The 13,483-nt window shown below is 39.9% G+C and overlaps 1 protein-coding gene across 1 annotated transcript in view; it reads right to left on the minus strand.

Annotated features, from left to right (window-relative positions):
- alk (ALK receptor tyrosine kinase) overlaps positions 1 to 13,483 on the minus strand; it is a 354,006-nt gene that overhangs the window by 190,972 nt on the left and 149,551 nt on the right. The gene's annotated exons all lie outside the window — the stretch shown is intronic.

Here is a 13,483-nt window from a genome sequence, read left to right on the forward strand (position 1 = left end):
TGGAGGAGATGGGGGGGGGGGGGGGGTTATACAAATGCAGTGTCGATGTAAAAATTGCTGCTGTCAAACACAGAGGCTGCCTGTAATAGGAGTTAAGGTATTGCTGCCATAACACCAAAACACTCTCCCTATAAAATGTGCTCGGAGAGAAAATTAAGGGTCAGCTCTCCTTCTACTCATCCCCCCTCTCTCTCTCTCTCTCTCTTTTTCTATGTCTCTATCTTTGCCTCCATCTGTCCTCTCCTCCCTGTGGACAGACTTCATGGAGGCTCATCCCCGTGGCTTGGTAAATCGCTGTTTGAGAGGGCTTGGTCACTTTCAAATGACTTCTCGCGCTATACTCTGGAGAGAGGGAACTTAAGTGTTGTGAAGTCATCTCTACGTCTAACTGATAGTCCAGTCCAACCCCCCTCCCACTGAAAAAAAGTTGCTTTCCTACAATCACACAACAAAAAGACCCAGAACGAGGACTCACGTTGAGGTTATTCTCAGACTGCTGGATGCACACTACCATAAAAACACATTAGTTTGACAATAAATCTCATTCATTATGCAGAAACTCTCCATATTGAACATATAAAAACCTTAGCATGATTTGTTTGTGCATATGAATGCATAGTGCAATTTGATTCAGTGATTCTGTGCATCAGAAAGGTCACAGAGTGCAGCGGCATGACTGAAACTAATCATGTTATATAGCTCATCCTGCAAGTCAAACAATGTGATTTTTTTAAAATGCAAACAACCCAACACACACAACCAATACCCCTCAATTTTTTTTCACTGCATTGGAAATGGGGAGTCAAAGATCACACGTTGTATTAGAAGGACAAATAAAATATTTCTGTCAGGTGAATTCTTGTCACGTAGCACACAGAGATGATACCAATTTAACAGAGCAGCAGGATTCTCCTGTTGACAATACGTGATGTGGCAGCACAGCATGAAACAACAAGTCCTCCAAATTAAACGACCATATAGTTTGTTCATACCTGCACTACTAAAGGAACCATAGGAGCATTTACAGAAGGACCCACACTGTAGGACAATATAATCCTTCCCAGAACCAAAATGATTACAAATCACTGTTAAAAATACTCATGTAGTCATGGAAATTTTGGTTCTTTAAAGTTAGGCAAGATCCGTTGTCAACAGAAACCACTACAGTAATTGTGATGGTTTTAAAAAGAAATGTCCTGATTTGCACTTGGAAATGCCATCCACCCAACCTGCCTCCTCCAAATAAGGTTAATTGTCACCTTATATTGACGTCATCACAATAACTACAGTCTCTATAGAGAATAAACTGGCTGAATTTTAGCCCTATACTGTTGTTTTTCTTAACATATACTGAGCAGGTTTGTGCACAATAAATAAAAAACTAAAATAAAAGATAGTTTATCATGATTTAGGTTAAAATGATCACTTGAAATGTGGTAAGTACTTCCTTAATGTTATACGATCTGTGTTGTCAACAGCAAACATGAGGATAAATATTATAATTTTCAAAATAAATGTCCTGACTTGCAGTTGGACATGGGAAGCAAAAGTCTACTTTTTACAATCTAGCTACATCGTCTTCCACCCAACCTGCCTCCTTCAAATAAAGCAAATTGTCACCTTACATTGACATCATCACTGGGTCATGATTACTACAGCCTGTAGATGGAGTAAACATAACATTTGAATCCCTGAAGAAAAAAATTGGTTGACAGCAAACCAGTCAGTGGAATAAGCCATGAAACAACATGTATTATTCTCAATAAATGAAAGCAGTGACATTGTTTAAGGGCAGGCTGACCTGCTTGGTAACAGAAACACCCTGCTTGCCTTTGACAAGCAGGAAATCAGTCCGTAAATGAGTACTAGAAGGTCTGGCATCTAGACAAAGATGATCTGGCCAAGAGTGAGTGGACGTAAGGAGTATATACTGTATCATGGGTTGATTGGGGATGAGCTGCAGATGAGAAGGTGTACAGAGTTGGCTGGTGAGGTGGGTTTGGCTGATTAGAAGGAGTGGAGCAGGGGTGTGGTGAATGGAGATTTACCAGCAGCAGGAGAAGAGCAGAACTGTGACAAGATCCACAAAAACTGCAAAAAAAAACCCTCAAGAACAAAATGGAGTGTACAGTTTAGGTGAAAGTGACTGACATGACAGATCTGAAGTCTAATATTTCAGTGCTTATCAGATCAATACAGTGGACAAGCTGTAGTCTGAGGCATCACAACTGTGAAAACGTACTTTTTCCGCATTGTCACACTGTGCTGACTTGTTGGAAACTTTCCCATGTTGTGTCTGTCTCTAAGAAATCAAAAGCCGTTCCATGTATCGATTTAGTAGCAAGAGCACTCACTTCATCTGTTCGTCAAAGTTTTGTGTATTCATCCTCATATTCATCTGAGAAACAATGCCTCACAATGCCTCTGTGAGCTTATCTGTTCTATCCGCTGCCATAAACTAAGTTTGATGGGTCCATGTGGAGCGCTGACTTTTAATAGAACAGACTACGGGGGCTTTGACTGTAAATACACTGGCAAGGAACATAAACCATTAAATGGCAGTAAAGCTGTACCTACACCAGAATAGAAGAGATGCCTGAGCTCATATACATTGTACACAAAAAGTTATACGATCCTACTGTAATCTCACCTCTTACGCCCTAAACATGTTTGTGTTGTATGCATTAGATATTTCATTCTCATTGTAGCATATTGTAACTATGTCTTATGTTTTATTAAATGTCTTTGCAAACTGTCATATATGCTTACTATGAGCACATTTTACCATTTATTATCACTTAATCAGTTGTTCTTGTGAAAATGACAAGCCACCTTTGTACTTGTACTTATAGGAAGGTTCCTATTTATATTCTATATTATCACCTACCTTGAATATGTCTGCATTAAAAAACCTCTCCTTAACCTCCTTTAATATTTCTATCAGCAGTATTTAACATGTTCTATATTATGAGATTTAGAGTTGCAACACGTTATCAGTGACTTGTGATGTTGGACTGAATGCTTAAAAGCAGCTTTACCTAATGAGGTGGCATCAAGGCAGCATTAGGCTGCCCTTAAATTGCACGGCTGTCCACTTGAGGAAGCAGCTGCTTTTAAAGGAATCATCACAGCAGTTGTTCCCGACCACTTAGTGCAAGTGAAGGTAATGGTTTCCATGCTTAAAAATTGTCATTTGGCAAAAAAAAAAAAGGGAAAAAGATCATGATTCCTCCAGCTTGTCGCCACTGGGGACCTCTAGGGCTGATGAGATGTGGAGAAATTGAGAGGTTCAAGGTTGCAAGTGAAAGCTCATTTCCTTTCCTTGGATAAATGTCTATACGCAGCCACGGTGGAGAGATGCAGAGTGTTCAGCTGTGTGATGACTGCATCCTTTAAAGCTGCTGCACTGAGATATGCACAGTTCAGACTCATAGATGCAAACAGTTCAGATCAGTTAGAAGACAAAATGGTCAAAATAACTGATATTCATGCATCTTTTAATAAGTCAACTGACACAGAGGATTTTAATAATTTGATTCTTGTTGGTACCAATATGTAATTTGAATCAAAAATGTTACCATTTACAATTAAACTGCTTGAAATTGACGTTTAAGTATGAGTATGAAGGGTATGTTTGAAAATAGTACCGATCTCCTTCCTTACATATATATATTGTACATTTGCATACTTTACAGACACAAACAGACACATTTCAGAGCTGTTTCCTCATACTTTGCAACCCTGGGTGGAAAATGATTCTTGATATTCATGCATGCAGAAACGCACTTGGCACCGTGACGAGTGAGGAACATCTGTGTGCTGCCAAATGGGGACGAGTGATACGATACGACCGTGGTGGGCAACATCTGGATGTGTGATCTGTTAACTGATGACTTGCCAAACTAGCAGTGGACACTGGCTTTTATGGCCCATCCATTCACAATCACACCCTTGGTTTTGTTTTGTTTTTTTCCAATAAACCATAATATCCTCTCAATATGTTATCAGATCTTTCTTTTTTTTTGACATTACTGAGCGCGAGTTCATTTACCTTTTGATTACACCGGTGCACATTTTTAATCAAAGCAACTGGAGAAGCCATTTAGAGAAATAGCAAGTAGCATAAAAAAAACATTTCCTGCTTGGTTTGAGTTGTCTCCCTCGTATGTCTGCCAAAAGGTATCCTCGGTTTTCCCTCTCATGTTTTGGTAGAGCGGTGTTAATTAGGAGCAGATCACGACAAACATTGACACTGTTACAAAGTTTGTTTTACTATTTGATCAGTCCCCAGGCACAGAGTAATTACTGGACTCACTGTTAGAGACTGACTCACTAAGTGCTCACGGTGAATCTCAGAATATGTGTGCTTCATTTTTGTTTATTTAAAAAAACAAAAACCTACGTGGCTTGAAGGCCCCTTCTGAATGTGCTGAAAACAACCGCTCTGACAATGTCCTCTTCTTCTGATGTTTGTATGATAAGGTTATCATATAATGAGGTTAGAGTTTGAGCTATGTGAATGATGGAGATGATGAGTAAGTACATCAATAAATACATAATAAACTGCACAGGAGATATTGTATCTGAAGGTTAATGTAATGTAAGAGGAGATGTCAGGAACATACATCTATATAAATAGTGATATTTTTGTTTGCTCTTGTCGCTTTCTTGTTACCATAGATACACAGATTCAAACTTTAAGCACCTTCCTTAATTGATACTCAGCTGCAATAGCATTCAACTAACTAACCATTAATAATTCCTGAGTTAAGTTGTGATGGACATTTTTACATAATAAAACCATTTTAACCACTGATGTGACCCATGTTCAGCACAAATCAGACTACATCAAGAATTTAGAGAACAGATTCAGTAAACTCAAAGTTACTATTTATAAATGAAATGACACAAAATAATGACTTCATTTAAAATTCCGGCTCTCTCGTCTGTCGCTGTGCAATGATTGGCCGACAAAATCCAAGGTATCAAACACTTGAATTAGCCGTTTGCTTCATTAGACGACACATTAGATGACATCAATTAGTTCAGACTGGATGTGCTGGACGTCTAACAAGTTAAATAAATTAAAAATGTGACACCCATTTTCCCTTTATTAAAATTGCTTCACTGCTAATTAACCCTTGACGTCATCGAGCAAATATGAAGCAGGTTACCTCAACTGCCCCACAACGGGCTTCAGTCTTGCTGGTTTGATATGAAGTATTACTCATACCTTATCTACATGATGGAGTGAGCATTAGTGCAGCTGCTGGAAACAGCTGCTCAGTTGGAACAGATGTCCTGGGATGCACAAATACTGTCACTCCAACTTTATCGCTCCAGGAAATCTTTACTGCCACCGCTAAAATGCATTCATACTCAAAGCAGGGGGAGGGGGTGTTACACATCATCACTTTAGTGTTGAGTTTGTTGGACCATTGTGTGATTAAGAGTCCTGCTTGACCTGACTGTTAGCATCGTAGCTACAGTGACGCTCTGCTGTCTAACACTCAGCTGTTTAATCAGTGGTCATCAACCATGCTCCTGGAAAGCTGCTGCCCTGCATGTTTTAGGTATTTCCCCACTCTAACACACCTGATTCTAATTATTAACTCATTATCAAGTCCTTGACAAGCTTCAGGTGCTTGATAGAGAGCTAATTATAAGAATCACTGCACTACATGCAGGGTAGTAGCTCTCCAGGAGCAGGGCTGGTAACCATGGAGTTAAATATTAAGTTTAATGTTAGCATGAGTCTCAACGACTCAACAGAATTTTTAATTGATCAAATTAATGGCAATTAATCAATAATTGATTCATCATTGACATCCCTACAGCTAAGATCACCAACTAAATGAAGAAACTGCAGTCACGCTGAAAAAGATGGGTCACCATGACAACGAATTTGACCCTTCACCATCATGTGTCTCCCAATGTGACACAACACAGTGCCATATTTAAACATTAGAGCAAGGTCAACTAACAAGTTATGATAAAAAGGCGTGAGAAGCTAATTAACATAGCTGTTTATACATTAAAAAACAAAGTAGATTGTCTTTGTTAAAGTACGTCACATGAGATTACGCATGCTCGATGGCTGTGACAGGCGTTTATTAGATATTAGAATTGCTATAATAACAGCTCTATGAATTGTGATGAATTCTAGTAGTCATAACTGAGATGAGATATGTATTGCGGTGTCACTTGTTTGTGAAAATACGGGTGTTGCCTCATGTCAACATTATGTAATCCAATATTTCTGCTTGTTCGATGCGAGTGAGCTGAAACCGAAGCTCAGTCAGATGAGTCACCGGCTGCCGTCGCACAGATATTATTTAAACAAAGGTTTCATCTATTTCTTCTCAGGGCTATACTCCATTAATTTCACGTCACCTCATCTGAATGAAATTCCATCAGTACTGTCAACCGATACATTATAAAAGCTACCAGAGAACAATATTGATTAGAATCACATCATCATTGTTTTGAGTTGATCTGTTACTCAAACCCTGTGTTTTTTCTGGGCTAGTTCTTCAATGGTAATTAAAGGTAATCTGTGAATAATCACACCTCAGAGACGAAGGTCATTGGTTACTCGCTGATGCTCATGATAAGACAGTATAAAGCTAGAAACCATCATGGGGTTTGCAAATGTAAATCTACAGACATCATTTTAAAGATTGAAAATCTGTGAAGCTCAAAATGGGCAATTACCGCTCTCCGTTTGTCATTTCCTATTAAGAGAGACAATAATTATGAAGTTAATTAAAGCAGGAACCACGCTAAAAAATGACCTAACCTCCACGGGAAGAAGAAAGGACAACATAACAAGAATGGCTTTTTGACTCGCCTTTCTACTTTCAGCCTATGTGGGGAGATTAGGATCAATATTCTTTCTCTGAGCAATATTATGTGCTGTAAAGTTTGATGGATTATTCATGTGCAATTTTAATTTCAGCAGCTCATCTTGCAGTCGAGGTTGTTAAGACTCCCTTATGTGTATGCTACTAGTTTTATTAAACATAAATTTAACTCTATATACACAAAGGCACAAGATAACTGTAAACAAAGCCATACATCCAGTGTGCTTGGTTGCTTTAAAGGGAATTAAATCATTGTAAAAGCACTGCTAAATCTTAACTCTGTTAGTAATTAAGCAGAGCATTTCCCAGGTTGCCCGTGGTTCCCACTGTGTTAACAAGGGTGTTTGATTGGTTAATGAGCCCGTCACGACACTGCGACCCCAACCTCATTCATCAAACGGAGCAGAGATTGAGCGATGTGTCGTGTTACACAGCCGAAGGTCATTGAGATGCCACTGTGGCCATCTTAATTTTGTATATAAATGAACTAGTCTATTCCCAGTAGTGCACAACTATGTGATTACATGTTTAAAAAAATGAGATGCTGGATCTGCTTGCAGGAGTGCTTTCCACATCAAGTAAATTACATCTAACGATGTATGTCTCTTTGTGGATCCAGAGTTAAAATTGTGCTGACAAATGTCCCCATGAAACCCTTTAACTCTGATGATGAATATGTTTATTTCCTGATTACAATGAGATTGTGTCTGGCTGAGCTTATTTATGTATCCATTTCACTTTTATATGGCCTCGGTATTCGGGGCTAATGTGTTTTCTCTCGAGGGAGCTGGAGCTGCTCTGTCAAATACATACTGATGAAAAGATGAGTGGCAGGTGATTCTGGACAAATGGGATGAATAAGAGGTTGTTGCACTGAAATGATTTAAAATACTGATTCCACTGCTGGAGACACAATTAATGAGGCATTGCTTGTTTTTCTTTACTCAATATGCAATCTATATATTGACAGCCAGCAAAAAGATGCATTAAGGTAGAGAAAGGTTGCTTTATCGACATTTTATTTACACATTCATTTACTCAACTGCATGTGACAGTTGCTGACTCTGTATTAGAGGGGATCAAAGTCAAATGCCACGCTCTTTATCCTTTGTTGAATTTACCCCTTCACCTTGTCCTTAGCATCCTCTTTACAACTTTAAAACTACAAAGGCAGCATGCTGGCAGGAGGTCAAAAGAAATTATTCACAAGAGGCCTTGAAGACAGTGAAGAAACTATTGACAAAACCAAAAAGCATAAAAAAGCCTTTGGCCTTACAGTATGTTCCGAATCATTAAAACCATTTGCAAGTTTCCCCATTGCTCCGGTCAATTAACAGCCCTGAGCCATCGCACAGTAAACTCCGTCAGCAAATTCTGCTAATTTAGTCATTGGATTTCCATCTCTTGCTTTGATTCACTACATTTTTTTTCAAATTGGCGGACAACAAGAACAAAATGAACAAATAGGAAAACAGGAATGTCCATACTAGTCCATAAAGGGCTGTGTACCTGCAGGTTTTTGTTCCAATCAATCAAGAGCACACATGATTTGACCAATCAAGTGTCGGAAGACTGAGATCAGATGATTAAATGAGTCAAGCCTGGTGTGCTCTTGCTTGGTTGGAATGAAAACCTGCAACCATATGACCCTTTATGGAATAGTTTGGACATCCCTGATCTATAGCTGACAGGTGACTTCAGCAGCATAGACATCAATCATCATTGTTTTTAATCTTTGTCTTCCATGGGTTTGTTTGCCTGTTGTCTTGTTTGCATTCACAGTCGTGCATCTTATATTCGAGCGAAACTGAGCTGTTCATTTATTTACTTTGCGTCTTTCTTCATTTCACTCCTGATACTGAAAGTCGCTGTCATACTTAATCTCCTGAGTGTGAAACCCGACGTGAGAGACTAATGCTGTGATATTAATGACACCTTAGTGTTTGAAGAGTGTAAGTGAGAATTGGTGTTAAAGGATTGTCTGTTTTTTTTCATGCACTAATGTAGCGGTGTGTGAATTTCTAATGGCCATTTGATGTTGAATGAAACTATAGCTTAGAGCCTGCCTTTTTTTTTTCTTCTTTTTTACACCCTGCATACATTATTTAAACTTCAAACTTATTTAAACCAGTTAAACATGCAAGCAAATCCTCACGGGAGCTTGATTGGAGCCATTCTACGCAACACGTCAAATCTGTGCAAACAGAACAATGTGTAAAACTGGTAGGCTGAATGATGTGACTCCAGGAGGATGCCATATTTAAGCACCTGCACTGCTGCTCTATCTTTTCGTATCCCCCACCCCCTCCCCGCCTTAGCAAATGTGTTTTATTCCACTGCTGTGTCTCATTACACAAGAACAGCACTACCAGCTGAGTTAGGCAGATGTTCTATTGTAGAGCACGGCAACTCCTCAAGTGGCTAGCATCCATATGAGTGCCGGTGCTACAGCTGGCAGCCACAGCTGAAGAAGGACGATCCATCTCGATGAGAAGAATAGGTCTGGAGTGAGAAAGATGGCGTGTGAGAAGGCTTTTTTTTTGCTTAACAGAATATGGCAGTTGGATTGCCCTGCTGTTATTCCCCCGAGGAGAGACGGAGCACTGCGAGTTGGGGGGCGGTGGAGAGTTCAGGTCAGAGGGCTCCAACATTACTGACATCTCTGACACACTGTGGCAATGAAGACAGCTTATCAGCACTGAAATGCAAATAAGGAATTTGGCTTACCCTGTAGACCCGGCGGCTAAAGGCTGCTAATGGATGCAGGGAGGCAAGATGGGGAGAAAGAGGGTGGGGGGGTGTTGGGGCAGCTGGTGGCGAGTGTGCAGCCGGTCTGTGCTGGCTTTGGTGGTAGGCTGTAAATGCCAGCGGATGGCAGATGCTGTGGGGACAGCTGAGATCTATCACGGTAGCTACAGCATGCTGTTGTGACCCGTCCTCTCCAAAACTGTCAGTTGGTTTCACGACAACACGTCAATGCTCCAAAGCCCCATCAAGAAGTAAGAAGCATCAAAATCCCCCCGTTTTGAATTTCTATTATCTTGGCTCGAAGACATATGGCCCTAACAAATGGTAAACGGACTGTACGAACATAGCTTTTTTCCAAGTCTTTTTGACCACTCAAAGCATTTTTAACACTACAAGTCACATTCACTCATTCACACACATATTCATTCATCATTAGTGCAGCTATTGGGAACAATTTGGGGATCAGTATTTTGCCCAAGGACACATTAACATGCAGATTGGAGGAGCCGGCAATCGAACTGCAGATCTTCCGATTAGTGGACGACCTGCTCCACCTCCTGAGCCACAGCCGCCTCATTAACAAGTATAGAAAGCCAATCAACTAATATGTTCTCACAGACAGTCATTTCCAACTGAAGGGGAATACAATATAATCAAATATTTTACATTTCTTTCTGTATGCGTCATCTTTTTTGGCAAAATCCTGGTTATTGTGGTAATCAAGATTTAATCGGTTTCATTGAACCGTGCCAGTACTCATATGGAGCGTTCCTAGTCATCTGTCTTTTACTACCCAGATGTGATCCTTCCTGTTCCAGCCGCATCAAACTCGACTCACTAATCACCACACAGAGCAAACTCCTCTTCTGCTGTGCTGTGGGGACGAGGGCACTGAGCTGCCATCGTGCAAAATAACAGAAAATAGAAAATGTACCCTGCACTGTGCATGACGAATTGATTGATTCAAAAAATGGTGGCGTGATCTGTCGCCTAACTGACACCAATTACAGTAGAGTCCACTGCAGGCTGTCAAAGCCGCAGGCAGCCGAAGCAAGGTCCCAGAGATTCACAGTCAAGGATGTGTTTCATAAACAGTTGGGTGACAGTTTGGTGCTGGCGGGACGTTGAATCATCACTTACAGGATGATCTCCCACCCTACAAGGCGCTGGAAAAGGGGGGGAAGGGAAAAAGCTGGAACTGTCGCCTCAGAGTGATGTGACAGGCTTTGAGAGTCTGATGTGACACGGATCCACATATGTGCCAGTGGGCTCAACGCAGATGCTTACACTCAGGGCTGCAATATTGGACTCCAGTCTCAAGAACACTTTTCTTACAACTCACACTTGTTATGTTTGAGTCAACTTTTACTCAGCCATTCAGCCCACACTGGCATTTTTTTTCTGTATACTCTACAAACAGCCGTATATGGTGAGTAATAGTGTTCTCCCTCATGTATTGATACGCCAAAATAAATGCATCAGGTGAACATTGAAGGGTACAGTAGAAAGCTCCAGAAAATCATTTAACAGTATATTGGCATTCAAAAAGATGTGTGCACTGTCTATTTCAGCCTGTGAAGCTGATGATGTTGATAACTGAAGACTTCTATCATGCTTACACTTGCGTCTCCATGCGTCTTCCTCAATAGATTTGTTCTTTTTTCCTCTGATTTAAACAGTTCACTGAGAGTTTGATTTCACGGTTATGGTTAAGATGTGATTGAAGCTGATGTAACATGATTAAAACCGGTACCATAGAAAATAATCCTTGTGAAGGAGTAGTAGGTAAAAATTAAATTTTTATTTTTTTTAAATTTTTGTCATATTTGTGTCATACATTACTGTAAATGTACAAAATAGGGTAATGAATAACTCATGGGTTAATGGTAGCCCATTATAGCAGACTCTCAATTCATTTTATAAAATTCTGTCATAGTAGTTAGAAAACATTTGCTTTAGTAACTGCTGTTAAGTGGTTGTGATTGTATCTGTGACATATGGCTACACCAGTCGATGACTGACAGTCAATTCAGATTAGTGAACTCTGAGTGAATATGCAATATAATCGTTTATCAGCCACCCACGTTACATCTGTTCCTAGCATATATGGCTTTTGGGCTGAGTTTTCTACTCACAGTGCATGTGAAACACATTAAACCATTCTCTGATGCTGTCAAGGATTTTTTAAGTCCGGGTTGATCTGGGTTGATGCGAAAAGATAATAAACCCCGATAATTGTCTTTTGAATCCATGATAGCATCCTTCATGGTGCATTCCACACTGTTGTTACATAAAGAAAGCACACTGCTGTAATACAGCAGTGTGCTTTCTCTCTCTTCTTCTCTCACTTTATGTTTGGCCTCCAAAGTTGATTAAATATGTAATATCTATTCCTGTGTTTTTTATAGCTTCAGAGGACTGAATGATTTTAATAAAGAGAACTATATAAATAAAGTTACCGCATGAAAATTTGGTACTTAATGCTTTGATTAATTGAAAAAAAATTCAAAGAGAAAAAAATGAACTGTAATGAACTTTCATTATATTGCATTACTATCTAATAGTGAGCCAGCAACAGAGTAGGATGTGTTCTTGCCTAACTTTTTCAAAAGTTCTCTCATTATGCACTTTCTGCAAATTTAAAGTGAATATAATTTTCAAACATATGTAAGATACCCTGGAGCTTGTCTGAACTGTATACTATACTTCAGTGTTGACCATGTTATGTATATATAAACACAGTGGTCCCTTGAGCACTTGGCCCAACACCTCACACAACCACCCACTCCACGGAGTCAGGAATTGACACCGCAGATTTGAAAGTGGACATTCTCTTCTCAGTGAGAGCAGCCATTTCTGTTGTTATTAGCTCAAGGCTAAAGATTGCTCAAACTTTAACTTTAACAACACAATGGCTATTCATTCTGAAATGTCTAATATGAAGGACATAATCAGCGACATCAAGGAAGGCTTGTCAACATGGTGAGGTGAGGTCACTGTGTTATAGGTGACAGTTGCTGAGCATAAAATGGAGTAGGCTAACTTCGGGAAAAAGGACATGGAAGAGAGGATGTGGATATGCAGTTTTCGGATCTTGGGTGCTGCAGGTATTCAGGCTCCTCCACTTTAATTTCCAAACTACTGAAGAGAGTTTCCCAATTGGAAAAATAAATCCTGGTTGATCACTGGTGCAGAGGCTTCACAAGTCACAGACAATATAAAATCTCAGGTTACTGTTGTCAAACTTCACAACCACCAGAATTGTGTTGATGTGTTACGCCAAGACCAAGAGCAAGGTGCACTTCAATACAAGGGAGAGCTGATAGGCATCGTTCCAGACTACGCAGCGAGTGTTGCCAAAGCCCAAGCTGTGTTTAATGACATCAGGAATCCACTCCTAGGCTGGCGAGGCATCTGCTTTGGGATACTTTTCCCAGCTCAACTCTGCATGTCATAGAACAGGGATAAAAAGTTTTTTTTTGGACTTTCAGCCACTTAAAAATAAAAATGTCCTGGCATCTCTGAGCTCAGGGTTCATTGATAAGGGCTGCTTTAGTTAAAAAAAACTCATATTCCCTAGCTGCACACAGCTTCTGGGACACTTCTGAAAGTAGTGGGATCACAAGAGGGGCTTTTCCTTTTTTCCCATGAGAACATCTCATGGATAGATTATTTCTTTATGGATACAAATCTTCTCCCAATGGCAGCTGTTTGTGAATATCAGTCAATAATCATGCCTGACCATGGTCCCTTGACTATATATAGGATACGCAGTCTTATCTAAAACTGATTTTTATTCCTAACCCATAATCAGACCGCAGGAATGTTGTCTTCAATGGTTTAATCTTCTGTTGACATGCCAAGTCAAGCAG

Source organism: Scomber japonicus, chromosome 16 (assembly GCF_027409825.1).
Source record: "Scomber japonicus isolate fScoJap1 chromosome 16, fScoJap1.pri, whole genome shotgun sequence".
Lineage (NCBI taxonomy): Eukaryota > Metazoa > Chordata > Actinopteri > Scombriformes > Scombridae > Scomber > Scomber japonicus.